Source organism: Macaca mulatta, chromosome 7 (assembly GCF_049350105.2).
Source record: "Macaca mulatta isolate MMU2019108-1 chromosome 7, T2T-MMU8v2.0, whole genome shotgun sequence".
NCBI classification, from domain to species: Eukaryota; Metazoa; Chordata; class Mammalia; order Primates; family Cercopithecidae; genus Macaca; species Macaca mulatta.
In genome coordinates this window covers 49,735,305-49,748,870 of record NC_133412.1, presented here as the reverse complement: position 1 = coordinate 49,748,870, position 13,566 = coordinate 49,735,305, and the positions used below count along the sequence as shown (strand labels likewise).

The 13,566-nt window shown below is 40.2% G+C and overlaps 1 protein-coding gene and 1 long non-coding RNA gene across 31 annotated transcripts in view; one reads left to right on the top strand and one right to left on the bottom strand.

Moving 5' to 3' along the window:
• MYO9A (myosin IXA) overlaps nucleotides 1-13,566 on the top strand; it is a 306,752-nt gene that overhangs the window by 8,280 nt on the left and 284,906 nt on the right. The gene's annotated exons all lie outside the window — the stretch shown is intronic.
• Nucleotides 604-1,948, bottom strand: LOC144329955 (uncharacterized). The gene is made up of 2 exons (XR_013395708.1): nucleotides 1,754-1,948; nucleotides 604-1,191 (listed from the first exon to the last, which is right to left on the bottom strand). It is a non-coding gene; the product is annotated as an uncharacterized LOC144329955 (long non-coding RNA).

The window sequence follows — 13,566 nt, the reverse complement described above, 5'->3', positions numbered from 1 at the left end:
TTTTATTGATCAGATGATAGTGGACTGAGTAATCTCTGGAATTTTCTTTCTTTTTTTTTTTTTTTTGAGATGGAGTCTTGCTCTGTCTCCCAGGCTGGAGGGCAGTGGTGCAGTTTCGGCTCACTGCAACCTCCGGCTCGTGGGTTCAAGCGATTCTCCTGCCTCAGCCTCCCAGGTAGCTGGGATTACAGGTGCCTGCCACCATGCCCAGCTAATTTTTGTGTTTTTAGTGGAGACGGGGTTTTGCCATTTTGACCAGGCAGGTCTTGAACTGCTGACCTCAGGTAATCTACCTGCCTTGGCCTCCCAAAGTGCTGGGATTACAGGTGTGAGCCACCACATTCCGTCTAGAATTTCCTTTTTGTTTTTCTTCGTGAGACAGTGTCTCACTGTATTGCCCAGGCTGAACTCAAACTCCTGGGCTCAAGCAGTCCTCCCACTTCAACCTCCTGAGTAGCTGGTACTACAGCTGTGTGCCACTACGCTGCCTGGCTAGATTTTTTTTTTTTTTAATGTAAGGGAGAAAGTTCTTAGGTGACTGTGTGGACATGTTTATAAATGATTTTTAGATTGTATTTTTTTGCCTTATTATTATTATTATTATTTTTGTGAGACAGAGTCTCTCTCTGTCGCCCAGGCTAGAGTGCAGTGGCGCGATTTTGGCTCACTGCAACCTCTGCTTTCTGGGTTCAAGTGATTCTTAATTCTTGTGCCTCAGCCTCCCAAGTAGCTGGGATTACAGGTGTGTGCCACCACACTCAGTTAATTTTTATATTTTTAGTAGAGACAGGGTTTCACCATGTTGGCCAGACTGATCTTGAACTCCTAACCTCAAGCGATCTGCCTGCCTTGGCCTCCCAAAATGCTGGGATTACAGGCGTGAGCCACTTCACCCGACCAATATTTTTGCCTTATTTTGCTTTTGCAACTCTATTTTCTTTTAGTTCTCTTTCTTTCCTCCGCCGTTTTATAAATAAGATCTTAAAGAAATAGAAAAGTTGGAAGGGAACACTAGTATGTCTATCACTTGAACACTAATATGTCTAACTAGATTCAAAAGATAATGTTATGCCATCCTTATTTGCTTTATTGTTCCCTATGTGATTATGTGTGTGTGTGTGTGTGTGTGTATATATATGTGTGTGTATATATATATTTATTTATTTATTTATTTTTAGACGGAGCCTCCCTCTGTCGCCCAGGCTGGAGTGCAATGGCATGATCTCGGCTTACTACAAGCTCCACCTCCTGGGTTCCTGTCATTCTCCTGCCTCAGCCTCCCGAGTAGCTGGGATTACAGGCGCCCGCCACCATGCCTGGCAAATTTTTTGTATTTTTAGTAGAGACGGGGTTTTCACTGTGTTAGCAAAGATGGTCTCAATCTCCTGACCTCGTGATCTGCCCGCTTCGGCCTTCCAAAATGCTGGGATTACAGGCGTGAGCAGCCGCCGTGCCTGGTTGTGATTGTATATATTTTTGCAGAACCTTATGAAAGTAAGTTGTGCCTGCGTGCCGTGACTCACATCTGTAACCCCAGCACTTTGGGAAGCCGAGGCAGGTGGATCACCTGAGGTCAGGAGTTTGAGACCAGCCTGGCCAACATGGTGAAACTCCGTGTGTACTAAAAGTACAAAAAATGACTGGGCGTGGTGGTGGGCACCTGTAATCCCAGCTACTCAGGGAGGCTGAGGCAGGAGAATCACTTCAGCCTGGGAGGTGGGGGTTGCAGTGAGCCGAGATTGTGCCTTTGCACTCCAGCCTGGGTGACAAGAGTGAAACTCTGTCTTAAAAAAAAGTTACACGTATCGTAACAAGTTTACTGCAAAATACTTAGTATATATTTCCTAAGAAATACATATTTTTCATGTCACCAGTGTACTGTTACCCACACCTAAGAAAAATAATACCCTAATTTAATATTGAATTTATATTTGAATTTTCCCAACTGTCCTGAAAAATGTTTTTTTCAAAAGAGAGCTCAGTTAAATTTTTGCATTTCATTTGATTATCTCTTTTTAGTCTCTCAATCTAGGAAGTTCCTTCCCACATTTCTCTTCCCTATGACATTGAAATGTCTTTGAAGAGACCAGTCATCTTGTAGAATGGCCTGTTTTCTAGAGTTTTCTGATTGTTTCTTGGATTGTTTAACTTGTTCTTCTGGTGCTTGTATATCCTGTAAACTGAAAGTTATATTGTAAAGGATTGAATAGATTCATGTTAAAAAGTTTTGGCAAGAACACTTCATAGGTGATGTTGTATATCATGTCGTGTATTATGGGAGGCACATAATATCAGCTGTTCTACTATCAGTGACGTAAGTTTGAAAGGTTTAAGGTGGTGTTTGCTTATGTCTCCATTTTAAAAGTAAATTTTTCCTCCTGTTATGTACAGTAATCTGTGGGACTGATACTTTGGTAATACACAAATATTCCATTTCTCAGTATTCTTTCTCTAATAATTTTAGCATCTTTTTTGATCCTTAGGTCTTTAAGGATTGCAAAATGGTGATTTTTCTAATTCTGTAATTCTTTTTCATTTAATAGTTATTCAGTTAATAAGAGCTTTGTAACCGTTATCAACTGGGAGTGAACAACAGTTCCTATTAAAAGAGAACAGTAAACGCTTAATTTTTTCCTTACTTTTTAGAGGGAGGATTTGTGCAGTAGTCATCTATGATCGTAGCAAATGAGGTTTTTAATGGTCTCATGACTTTTGTTCTATTATAGTCATTTGGAGACTTTTTTTTTTGATGCTCAAATTGTCTCAAATAAGGACAATGGGAGCTTCTTCAAACAGGTTCCTGAATTATTTTTTCCTGAACCCATTAGTCTTTGGATGATTCCTTACTTTTGGGTACATGATATCTTGGCTCACCATGGATTTTTCCTGCTTTAGACTTGGAATCAGCAATTTCTCCAAGAAGCTTGGTCTTCTTACAGTGGAGGATTTTATCTATTTATATATTTATTTAATTAAAATTTTTTTTGCGGGGGAGGGGCAAAGTCTTGCTCTGTCACCCAGGCTGGAGTGCAGTGGCATGATCTTGGCTCACTGCAACCTCTGTCTCCAGGGTTCAAGCAATTTTCCTGCCTCAGCCTCTGGAGTAGCTGGGATTACAGGCACGCGCTACCATACTTCACTAATTTTTGTATTTTTAGTAGAGACAGGGTTTCACTGTGTTGACCAGGCTGGTTTGGGACTCCTGACCTCAGGTGATCTGCCTGCCTCAGCCTCCCAAAGTGCTAGGATTACAGGCATGAGTCACTACACCCTGCCGAGATTGTATTTAGAAACCACTATTTAGATGCTAAGTATGCTCCTTGTTATTGGGCTGTCATTGAGACTCTGACAGGAGGGAGTAAAAAGCATGATATCGTCTTGATAATTCCGATTCCAATTTAACATTATAGGTTTCTTCCTTCTCTTCTCCCTACTCCTCTTCCTCCTCCTCCTTTTGGTTTGTTAAATTATTTTTGTTTTAATCTCCTTTTCGTTGAAAATCGTAGTTTTTATTAACATTGACTTATTTGTTTTTTGTAAGTGTTTATAAAATCGTTTCAAAAATAAACGAAAGTGCTCAGCGGGACTCAAAATTTCTTTGCATTTCTTTTTGTCCTTAGACTGTGTCCTGCTAAGAATGTACCTATTGTAAGTAGGACTATGTTTAAAAGTCACTTGAAATAATTATTTTCTCAGTTTGATTGTTACCAGTTTGATATGCAGTTAGGTCTACTTATTTCATTTTAGGATTTGCTTTTCCTGTTTTTAGACTTAATTTGGCTGTGTGCTATGGCGCACGCCTGTAATCCCAACACTTTGGGAGCCTAAGGTGGGAGGTTCGCTTGAGCCCAGGAGGTTGAGGCTGCAGTGACATGTGATTGTGCTGCTGCACTCCAACCTGGGTGACAGAGTGAAACAGTATTTCAAAAAAATAATTAAAAAAAACACCCTTGATTTTATTCTTTGAATATGTAAAGCATTTACATAGTTCAGAAAGAGAAACCATTTGAAAGTTATACTTAGGAATCTCATTTTCTTTGTTTTTAGAGATGAGATCTTGCTCTGTCACCCAGGTTGGAGTGATAGAGCAAGTGCAGTGGCACAATCATTATATCACTACAGCCTTGAACTCTTGGGTTCAAGCCATCCTCTTGCCTTAGTCTTCTGAGTAGCTAATACTATAGGTGCATGCCACTGTGCCTTGCTAATTATTTTTTTAAATTACATTTTATTTTAGTAGGGATGGGGTCTTGCTCTGTTGCCCAGGCTAGTTTTGAACTCCAGGCCTCAAACTGTCCTCCTGCCTCAGCCTCGCAAAGTGCTGAGATTACAGGCATGAGCCATTGTGCCTGGCCAGGAATCTCATTTTCATCCCCATCTTTTTCATCCTGTTTTCTCACTTCTCTATACGTAACCATTTTTTTAAGTCTTTGATTAATCATTCTAATATTTTTCTTTCAAAAATAAAATGTATGTATTCTCTTTTCATATACCAAAGGTAGTATACCATGTATTCTGTTCTGTACCTCTTCTTTTTTTCCACTTACTATATGCTGGAGAGGACTTCGTATTGGTACATAAGATGTTTCTCATTCCTTTTTATGGAGACACAATATTCTATTATACGGATGTACCATAGTTTTATTCAGTGAGTTTGGTTCTGAAGGATATTTATGTTTAATCTTTTGAACTATGTATAAGTAATACATATTGAATAAATTGATTAAAAATTAAAGCTTTCCCAGCATTTCGGGAGGCTGAGGCAGTAAGATTGCTTGAGGCCCAAGTTTGAAACCAGCTTGGGCAACATAATGAGACCCTGTCTTTACAAAAACAAACAAGAAAACTAGCCAAGCATTGTGGTGTGTGCCTGTGGTCCTATCTACTGGGAAGGCTGACATGGGAGGATCACTTGAGCCCAGGAGATCGAAGTTAAGGTGAGCCACGATGATCATGCCATGGTTGTAGTCCAGCAGCCTGGGCAATAGAGCAAGACCCTGTCTCTTAAAAGAGAAAAAAGGAAAAAGAAAAAAGTTTCTTTCCCAAGTAACTGAGAAGGAGCTGATTTTTTCCAGAAGTGTCTTGAAGCTTGCAGAGGTATCTTTGTTCTGTTTTGTTGTTGAGATAATTTTCGGAAAAAAACAGTAGATATATTTTGGTATGGTGCCTAGGTCTGAAGGGACAGTAGATGATTTGCCTGCTTTGTTTCACTGTTTCCTGACTCCTTGAATCATTAGAACTAAAAAAAAGTCCATGTCTTGGATGTTTTCATGTAAGGATACATTCTGTCTTCACTGGTTTTTCCCCAAAATTCCCCTCTTATGTACATCTTACCTACCATTTCCCCTTAACTTTAACCTTTCTTCTGTCTCTTTTTTTGTCTTAAGTCTCAGATTATATATAGGATTCTAAGCATTTAATGTACAACTTCTTACAGTATAGTAGGGCAGAACAAATGTATCCTATGAATGAAAAGAGAAAGAGATCAGGAAAATGCTTAAGGCAGAGGGAAGAGTCTGTTGGGCTATAAAGAATTCAATCTCTGGGCTTGTAGAATGAGAATTGGTTTAGGGAATCATTCAGATCTAAATTGTCTTTTACTCCATTTAATTAGAATGGAAGTTGTTTCATTTATTGATCAAAATATTTGAGCATCTACCGTGACCAACTTCCTGATGTGTAGGCACTGTGGAGGATACAAAACATTTTGTCATTATGGTAGCTTTTAAAAAATGCACACTAGGTACCAGACTTATATTACCATATATTAAATTGCCATAGTAGTTATAGGCAGTTGTTATTTTTCCTTTTCATTCATATACTGATGCTCCCTGACTTACAATGGGGGTTACATCCTGATAAACTCATTATAAGTTGAAAATACTGTAAGTCGAAAATGCATTTATTATACCTAACCTACCGAATATAATAGCTTAGCTTAGCCTTCCTTAAATATGCTCAGAACACGTTAGCCTACAGTTGGACAGAATCATCTGGCAACACAGTATATACTCTTGAGGATCAGTTGTTTACCCTTGTGAGAGCTACTGCTTTCTGCTGCTGCCCAGCATTATGAGAAAGTATCATACTGCATATTGCTAGCCTGGGAAAAGATAAAAATTCAAAATTTGAAGTATGATTTCTACTGAATGCATATTGATTTCGCACTGTGCTAAAGTTGAAAAATTATAAGTTAAACCATCATAAGTTGTGGACCATCTGTATGCAAGAGAAGGCATAAAATGTGCAGTTTAAGGGAAATAATAAAATGAATATTAGTGTTGTCATTGTCCAGGTCAACAAACCAGAAGTGCTTCCCTCCAGCCTCACCATCCTTGTCAACATATCCCCCTCAGTGGAGGTAGCTATTATCCTGACCTTTGTGACTGTTTTTTGCTTTGCTTCATAATTTTAAGTCCTAACTATACATCCTTAAACTATATAGTTTTCCTTGTTTTTGAACTTCATGTGAATATAATAATACTATGTGTATATTATGTAATCTAAAAAATTAGTTCAGTATTTATGAAATTCTTCTGCTTCCACTGCTGCCGCTGCTGCTGCTTCTGTTTCTTATTCTGCTTCTTCTGTTTCTTCTGCTTCTTCTGTTTCTTCTTCTGCTTCCACTGCTTCCACTGCTTCTGCTTCTGCTGCTGCTGCTTCTGCTGCTGCTGCTGCTGCTTCTGCTTCTGCTTCTGCTGCTGCTTCTGCTCCTGCTTCTTCTTCTGCTGCTGCTGCTGCTTTTTTTTTTTCTTGCAGTGCAGTGGCGCAATCTTGGCTCACTGCAACCTCCACCTGCCAGGCTCAAGTGATTGTCCTTCTTCAGCTGAGGAGAATCACTTGAACCTGGGAGGTGGAGGTTGCAGTGAACCGAGATCGCAACGCTGCACTCCAGCCTGGGTGACAGAGTGAGATTCCATCCCCAAAAAAGCAACGAACAAACAAAAAATAATTTGAATTTATCTGTAGAGTTCTTGATTTTCTATATATACAATTATGTCATATGCAAATAATGACAACTTTGTCTCTTGTTTCTAATCCTTATACCTTTTATTTTTTTCCTGCTTTCCTTTGCTGCCTGAGATCTCCAGCATAATGTTGATAGGACTTTATAGGGCCATCTTTGTTTCGTTCTTCCTCATCTCAAGGGAAAAATATTCTACCTTTCCTCGTTAAGCATAGTGTAGGCTTTGTAGACACCTTTTATCAAATCAAGGAAGCTTCTGTTTTTCATTTGCCAAGACTCCATTAGAGACACGTATAACTACTGGATTGTCTTGGATTTTTTTGAGATGTGGTTGATTATATTGATTGGTTTTCTGATATATCTGTTATTTCTGGATTCAGAGTCTAGAGTGCTCACCATTACACCATGGAACCATCTAATCTGTTATTTCTGATGTTAGTTTTTATCCCTTTTTCCAATCCTGATCCTTTGCTTTTTTTTTTTTTTTTTTTTTTTTTTAGACGGAGTCTTGCTCTGTCTCCCAAGCTGGAGTGCAGTGGCTCAGTCTCAGCTCACTGCAGCCTCAGCCTCCTGGGTTCAAGCAATTCTCCTGTCTCAGCCTCCTGAGTAGCTGGGACTACAGGTGCCTGCCACCATGCCCAGCCAATTTTTATATTTTTAGTAGAGACAGGGTTCTACCATGTTGGTCAGGCTGGTCTCAAACTCCTGGTCTCAGGTGATCCACCCGCCTCGGCCTCCCAAAATTCTGGGATTACAGGCATGAGCCACCGTGCCCAGCCTTGTTTTTTTTCTTTTTTTGAGACGAGGTCTCGCTCTTGCCTAGGCTGGAGTGCAGTGGTGTGACCGCGGCTGGCTGCAGTCTTGATCTCCCAGGTTTGAGTGAGTCTACCACCTCAGGATCCTGAGTAGCTGGGTTTGTGTCACTAGACCTGGCTGATTTTTTTTTTCTTTTTTTTTTTTTTTTTGAGATAGGGTCTTGCTCTGTCGCCCAGCGTCTCAGCTTATTGCCAACCTCTGCCTCCCAGGTTCAAGCAATTCTCGTGACTCAGCCTCCGGAGTAGCTGAGACCACAGGTGTGCACCACCACACCCAGCTGACTTTTATATTTTTCAGTAGAGTTGAGGTTTCATCATGTTGGCCAGACTGGTCTGGAACTTCTGGCCTCAATTGATCTGTCTGCCTCAGCCTCCCAAAGTGCTGGATTACAGGTGTGAGGTCCTGGCCCGGACCTGGCTACTTTTTGAAAGTTTTTGTAGAGATGAGGTTTTGGCTGTGTTGCCAGGGTTGATCTCAAACTTCAGGGCTCAAGTGATCTTTCTGCCTCGGCCTCCCGGTATTGGAATTACAGGTGTGAGCTACTGTGTCTGGTCTCTTTTTCTTTTTAATTTCTTAATTTTGCCGGAGGTTTGCCAATTTATAGTTTTTTTGTTTTAAAATACAACTTCTGGCTTTGATGGCCCTTACTATTTTGTTTTCTCTCTACTTACCACTTTCTCGTTTTTGTCATTTCTTTTCTAACCAATATATGATCACAGCAGTTTGTTTTGTTTTGTTTTTGAGATAGGAGTCTCATTATATCGCCCAGGCTGGTCTCAAACTCCTGGGCTCAAGTAATCCTCCTGCCTCAGCCTCCTGGCTAGCTGGGCCTATAGGTGTGTGGCACCACACACACCTGATCACTTCTGTTATTTCCTTCTACTTTCTTCAGGTTTATTTTGCTATTCTTTTTTATCTTCTTGAATAGATAGCTCTCTAAGTTTTGGTTTTTTTTCCTATTATACTTATTTAGGGTTATGCATTTTCCCATGAAGTATTGCTTTAATTGCATCTCACAAGTTTTGAAATGTAGTTTTGTTATTTATTTCAAAATATTTTTCATTTACTGGTCACATATATTATTTAGGAGTATATTTTAAAATTTCCAAATATGTGACAATTTTTAATATGTTAGTTATCTATTGTTGCATAACCAGTTAAGCCCAAAACTTAGTGGCTTATTATCCTTTACAGTTTTTGTGGGTCAGGAGTGGTTACACTTGGCATTTCTGCCTTAGTTCCTTTCCATGTGGGTTTTTCCATGAAACTTTTTAACTGTTGTCAGGGCATGGTCAGTGGAATTCCTGAGAGAGAGAGCATACCAGATAGAAGCCATGTTGTCATTTATGACCTAGCCTTACTTCTGCATTCTGGTGATCCAGAGTTACAGAGCTCCATTCATGTTTGAGGAGGAGGAAGCATAGGGAAAAGTGTCAACTCACATTGTAAAATTATATATGGGATGGGATATACACTGGTGTGGCCATCTTTGAAAAATATATTTGTTATGCCCACTCATCTTTTTTACTGATTTCTATTTAATTGTTTTCAGAGGAAATGATCTTATGGTTTCAGTGGTCTTTTTCTGTTTCTTCTTTTTTAAAAAAATATTTTTATTTTATTTATTTATTTTTGAGATGGAGTTTTGCTCCATCACCAGGCTGGAGTGCAGTGGCGTGATCTCGGCTCACGGCAACCTCCGTCTCCCTGGTTCAAGCGATTCTCCTGCCTCAGCCTCCTGAGTAGCTGGAATTACAGGCATGCGCCACCACGCCCAACTCATTTTTGTATTTTTAGCAGAGACACGGGGTTACACCATGTTGGCCAGGATGGTCTCGATCTCTTGACCTGATGATCCGCCTACCTAGGCCTCCCAGTTTTTAAATATTTTTGTTTCACCATCTTAGTCTTTCTTTTTCTGGATCTCCAGTTTATATACAGGCATACTTCTGATACATTTAGGTTCAGTTTCAGACCACTGCAGTAAAGCAAATATTGTAATAAAGTGAATATTGCAATAGAGCAAGTTATATGAAACTTCTGTTTTCCCATTGCATATAAGACTTATGTTTATACTGTACTATAGTCTATTTAAAGTGTGTAATAGCACCATGTCTACAAAAATATACACACCGTGATTAAAAAATACTTTATTAAAAAATGCTAATGGTCACCTGAGCCTTCACTGAATTGTAATCTTTTTGCTGGTGGAGGTTCTTTACTTCATGGTGATGGCTGCTGACTAATCAGGATAGTGGATGCTGAAAGTTGGGGTGGCTGTGGCAATTTCTTGAAATAAGACAATGAAGTTTGCTGCATCAGTGGACTATTCCTATAATGAAAGATTTCTCTGTAGCATGCAGTGTTGTTTGATAGCATTTTACGCACAATAGAACTTTTTTCAAAATTGGAGTCAGTCCTCTCAAACCCTGCAGTTGCTTTATCAACTAAGTTTATGTAATATTATACATTCTTCGTTGTCATTTCAACAGTTTTCTCAGCATCTTTGCAAGGAGTAGATTCTATCTCAAGAAACCGCTTTCTTTGGTCATCAATAAGAAGCAACTCATCATCTGTTCATGTTTTATCATGAGATTGCTGCAGTTCAGTCATATCTTTAGGCTCCATTTTAAATTCTACTTATTTTTGTTTCTACCACACCTGCAATTCCTTCTTCCACTGAAGTCTTGAACCCCTCAAAGTCATCCATGAGGGTTGGGATCAGCCTCTCCCAAACTCCTGTTAATGTTATGTTGACCTCTTCCCATGAGTCATGAATGTTCTTAATGGCATCCAGAAAGGTGAATTCTTTACAGAAGGTTTTACGTTTACCTTGCGCAGATCCATCAGGGGAATCACTATCTATGGCAGCTAAAGCTGCCATGAAATGAAATGTTTTAAATAATAAGACTTGAAAGTTGAAATTACTCCTTGATCCATGGGCTGCAGTGTGGATGTTGTGTTAGCAGGTGGGAAAACATTAATCGCCTTGTACATCTTCATCAGAGCCCTTGGGTAACTAGGTGCATTGTCAGTAAACAGTGGTATTTTGAAGGAATCTTATTTTTCTGAGCGGTAGGTCTCAACGGTGGGCTTAAAACATTCAGTAAACCTTACTGTCAACAGATGTGTTGTCATTTGGTCTTTGTTTTTCCATTCAGAGAGCACAGGCAAAGTAGATTTAGTGTAATTTTTTTGTTGTTCCCTGAGACAGGGTCTCATGGTTGCATAGTCTGGAGTGCAGTGGTGTGATCTCAACTCACTGCAACCTCCGCCTCCCAGGTTCAGATGATTCTCCCACCTCAGCCTCCTGAGTATCTGGGACTACAGGCCTGCACCACCATGCCTAGCTAATTTTTTCTTTTTTTTTTTTTTGAGACAGAGTCTTGCTCTGTCACTCAGGCTGGAGAGTACAGTGGTGCAATCTCGGCTCACTGCAACCTCCGCCTCCTGGGTTCAAATGATTCTCCTGCCTCAGCCTCTCAAGTAGCTGGGATTACAGGTGCCCACCACCATGCCCAGCTAATTTTTGTATTTTTAGTAGAGACAGGATTTCTCCAAGTTGGCCAGGTTGGTCTCAAATGCTTGACCTCTGGTGTTCTACCCACCTTAATTTTTGTATTTTTTATAAAAACGGGATTTCACCATGTTGGCCAGGCTGGTCTTGTACTCCTGACCTCAGGTGATCGGCTTGTGGGAGACCTCAGCCTCCCACAGTGCTGGGATTACAGGCGTGAGCTACCATGTCTGGCCTCGATTTAGCGTTAATTCTCAAGAGCCCTAGGATTTTCAGAATGGTCAATGAGCTTTGGTTTCAGCTTAGTCGTTAGCTGCCTTAGTGCCTAACAGGAGAGGCAGCCTTTTCTTTGAGGCTTTGAAGCCAGGCATTCACTTCTTCTAATTATGAAAGTCCTAGATGGCATATTTTTCCAACACAAGGCCGTTTTGTCTACTTTAAAAATCTGTTGTTTAGTGTAGCCACCTTCATCAATTATCTTAGTTGGATCTTCTGCATAACTTGCTCCAGCTTCTGTGTCACCACATGCTGCTTTACCTTGCACTTTTATGTTATGGAGGTGGCTTCTTTCCTTAAACGTCATGAATCAACACTGCTAGTGTCCAACTTTTCTTCTATAACTTTCTCACCTCTCAGCTTTCATAGAAGTGAAGAGAGGCAGGGATTGCTCCATGTTAGCTTTGGCTTAAGGGAATGCTGTCGCTAATTTGGTCTTCTTTCCAGACCACTAAAACTTTCTCCATATCAGCAATAAGGTGGTTTTGCTTTCTTATTTGTGTGTTCGCTGGAGTAGCACTTTTAATTTCCTTCAAGAAGTTTTCCTTTGCATTTACAACTTGGCAAACTTTTTGCACAAGAGGTCTAACTTTTGGCCTGTCTTGGTTTTCAGCATGCCTTTCTCACTAAGCCTGATCATTCTAGGTTTTGATTTAAAGTGAGAGACATTTGAGTCTTCCTTTCTTTTGAATACTTAGAGACCATTGTAGGGTTATTAATTGGCCTAATTTCAATATTGTGTGTTTCAGGCAATAGAGAGATGCCCCATGAGAAGAAAGAGTCAGGAACAGCTGGTCGATGGAGCAGTCAGAACACACATAACATTGATTGATTAAGTTCAGTGTCTTATATGGGCATAATTTTTGGTGCCTCAGAACAATTGAAGTAACATCAAAGATCACTGATCACAGATCACCATAACAGATATAATAATAATAAAGTTTGAAGCTAGGTGTGGTGGCTTAAACCTGTAATGCAGGTGCTTTAGAAGGCTGAGGCGAGAGGTTTGCTTTAAGGCCAGGAGTTTGAGACTAGACTCAGCAACATAACGAGACCTCCTCTGTGCAAAAACTTAAAAAATAAGCTGGGCAGGGTGGCACACATTTGTAGTTCTAGCTACTCGGGAGGCTGAGACAGGAGGATTGCTTGAGCCCAGGATTGTGAGGCTGCAGTGAGCTATGATGTTCATGTTACTGCACTCCAACCTGGGTGACAGAGCGAGATCCTGTCTCTAAAAATAAATTAAAAAAAAAAAAGCTTGAAATATTGTAAGAATTACCAAAATTTGACACAGAGACAGGAAGTGAGCATGTGCTGTTAGGAGATGGCACCTGTTGACTTGCTTGACACAGTGTTGCCACAAACCTTTAATTTGTTAAAAAAAATTGCTATATCTGTGCAGTGCAAATAAAGCAAAGTGCAGTAAAATGAGGTATGTCTATATATATTAGATTTTCTTACTCTTACGTATTTTTTCTTTTATTCCTCCTCCTTCTCCTCCTCTTCTTCCTTCTTCCTCCTTCCTCTTTCTTCTTTTGACAGGCTCTTGCTCTGTTTCCCAGCTGGAGTGCAGTGGTGTGATCATAGCTCACTGCAGCCTTGAATTCCTGGACTGAAGTGATCCTCCCACCTCAGCCTCCCAAGTTCCTGGGATTATAGCTACGAGCCACTGTGCCTGGCTTTCTTACATGTTTTCTTAACCTTTGTTTGTATTTTTGTATGTGTATTTTTCTTCTTTCACTGTGGATGATTTCTTCAGATGTATGTTTTAAGTTCACTACTTTTGAATGATTTTATTTTATTTTTGTTTAAAAATTTTTTTTTTTTTTGAGATGGAGTCTCGCTCTGTTGCCCAGGCTGGAGTGCAGTGGCCGGATCTCGGCTCACTACAAGCTCTGCCTCCCGGGTTCAAGCCATTCTCCTGCCTCAGCCTCCCGAGTAGCTGGGACTACAGGCGCGCACCACCACTCCCGGCTAATGTTTTGTATTT